This window comes from Erpetoichthys calabaricus, chromosome 7, assembly GCF_900747795.2.
Source record: "Erpetoichthys calabaricus chromosome 7, fErpCal1.3, whole genome shotgun sequence".
Lineage (NCBI taxonomy): Eukaryota > Metazoa > Chordata > Cladistia > Polypteriformes > Polypteridae > Erpetoichthys > Erpetoichthys calabaricus.
Genome location: NC_041400.2, coordinates 125,495,251 through 125,498,356, shown reverse-complemented (window position 1 = coordinate 125,498,356; position 3,106 = coordinate 125,495,251).

Genomic DNA, 3,106 nt, shown 5'->3' with positions numbered 1-3,106 from the left:
GTGTGACATCTGGACACAGGAAGGAGGACAAACGTAATGGTGGAACGATGAAGTACAGGAGAGTATACAATGGAAGTGGTTGGTTGAAGAAGAAGTGATAAAGGATAATGATGGAAATGTATTCACAAGTGAGCAGAGTGTGTCGAGCAGATGGAAAGAGTACTTTGAGAGGTTGATGAATGAAGAGAATGAGAGAGAGAGAGAGAGAGAGAGAAAGAGAGAGAGAGAGAGAGAAGTTTGGATGATGTAGAGATAGTGAACCAGGAAATGCAATGGATTATCAAGGAGGAATTAAGAAAAGTTATTAAAAGGATGAAGAATGGGAAGGCTTTTTGTCCAGATGACAGATTTGCGAAAGCATGGAGGTATGTAGAAGAGATGGCAGTAGAGCTTTAACCAGAATGTTTAATGAAATCTTGGAAAGTGAGAGGATGCCTGAGGAGTGGAAAAGAAGTGTACTGGTACTGAGTTTTAAGAATAAGGTTGATATGCAGAACTGTAGTAACTACAAAGGGATAAAATTGATGAGCCACAGCATGAAGTTATGGGAAACAGTAGTGGAAGCTAGGTTAAGAAGTGAGGTGATGATTAGTGAGCAGCAGTATAGTTTCATGGCAGGACAGAGCACCACAGATGCAATGTTTGCTCTGAGATTGTAGATGGTGAAGTACAGAGAGGACCAAAAGGAGTTGCACTGTGTCTTTGTGGACAAGCATATGGGTGACTAGAGAGGAGTTGTGTTATTGTATGAGGAAGTCGGGAGAGGCAGAGAAATATGTCAGAGTGGTACAGGATATTGTCACGCTTGGGTCACAGATTTTCACAGAAACACAGGAGGTTGTAGAGACAGGAACTTTATTCAAACACTGCAAACGAACATTTGTCTCTTTTTCAAAAGTTTAAATGTGCCCCATGACAAGACAGAGATGACAGTTCTATCTCACAATTAAAAGAATGCAAACATATCTTCCTCTTCAAAGGAGTGCACATCAGGAGCAGAGAATGTCAGAGAAAAAGACAGAGAGAGAGAGAAGCAATCAATCAATCAATCAAAAACCAATAGGTGCTGTTCGGGCTTTTAAGTATGCAAAGTTCCGTGCGGAGAGCATATCGCACGACAGAGCCTCAAGTAAGGGAGCAATGTGAAGGTAGTCTTTCAGCATTTTTTAGAGGAGCGTCTGTATCCTCTATGGGTGCAATCAGCCCCCTTGCTCACAATATGTACAAGTGAAGTGTGACAGTGGTGAGGATCTACGGTAGGAATGACAGCTAGCATTCAAGGTAGAGGTGGGATCAGTTCTGAGCCCTTTCTTATTTGCAGTGATGATGGACATGTTGACAGAGGAGATCAGACAGGAGGTTCTGTGGACTATGATGTTTGCGGATGACATTGTGATCTGTAATGAGAGTAGGGAGCAGGCTGTCGAGACCCTGGAGAGGTGAAGGTATCCTCTAGAGAGGAGAGGAACGAAGGTCAGTACGACTAAGACAAAATACATGTGTGTAAATTAGAGGGAGGTCGGAGGAATGGTGAGGATACAGGGAGCAGAGTTGGCAAAGATGGATGAGTTTAAATACTTGGGATTAATAATACAGAGTAGCAGGGAGTGTGGAAGAGATGTGAAGAAGAGAGTGCAGGCAGGGTAGAGTGGGTAGAGTGGGTAGAGAAGAGTGTCGGGAGTGAATTGTGACAGAAGGGTACTAACAAGGGTGAAAGGAAAGGTCTACAAGACAGTAGTGAGACCAGCTATGTTATATGTGTAAGAGCCATTTGCCAGTTATTTTGGACATGTTAAGTTGATAGCATTTTCTTAGTTATATTAAATGTCTATAAATTAGTGCATAGCATATGGGAGGTCCTTATAACCCCTGCAAGCGGAATTGAATTGGTATATTCTATTTCTTGTTCCTTTGATTGTAGGTTAGTCTCAGTTAGTGACCTGCCTTGCCGTGTGTATGGCATGGAAGGCATATAGTTTCAAACCGTGCCTTAACATGCCCAGTTGTACGTGCAGAGTCGTACGTTTAGAACATACTTAAGGTGAAGTAAAGCATAGAGAAATAATGCATCCTTAAGTATATCAAACAATTGGAGTTTAACAAGAAGAAACATTTTTCCTTTTTTTTTGCCCTTTATTCTACATGTGTAACAACTGTTCTCTACTCCTGTGTGGACCGTTTGCTTTGAATTTTCACTAAACATGTTTTTAAAACAAACCTTTATTTGGATTGTGAGATTTCCTTTGATACGAGTTTGATCAATGCTTGATCCTGCCTTACTTACCATCAGCTACAATATGGATTGGAGACTATTGCACTGACAAAAACACAGGTGACAGAGCTGGAGGTGGCACAGTTAAAGATGTTAAGATTTGCATTGGCTGTGACGAGGATGGATAGGATTGGGTACGAGTATATTACAGGATCGGCTTAGGTTGGATGATTTGGGGACAAAGCCAGAGAGAGGTGAGATTGCGCTGGTTTGGACATGTGCAAAGTAGGGATGCTGGGTATATTGGAAGAAGGATACTAATAAGATGTACACAAAGTTTCATTTATAATATCATTTTTCAAATTTGGTTTTAATATATATATATATATATATATATATATATATATATATATATATATATATATATGTATATATATATATAATCATAGAGAAAATTTCTCTATATTGGAAGCAGATGTTCCATCAAAAGTTTTAATTTAGGTTATATTGAAGAAAAAGCATTTCCGGAAGTTTACAGAGAGATTCGGTAATATTTCCAGTGAAAAGCTAAGATTAGTTTTGTAGAAATGGCACTCAGACAGAATAACCTCAGCTGGATAAAAGTCAGGGTGAGTGTACAGAGAACAAACATATCTAGCAACAGGGGATTAGAGAAGATAGAGGTCAGGAAATTACAAATATCTGTCTAGAAAGCAAAGGATAATCCTAAAACATATTGAGAAAAATTTACAGAAACATTAAGAAAAATGGAGAAGATTGAGGAGATATAACCCACACTGATTGACATCGATCCAGTCTTTGTCTGAGCTCACTTGTCCAACTTAGGGTTGCAGGTAAACTGAACCTGTTCCAGCATCCAGAAAAGTAAAGTAT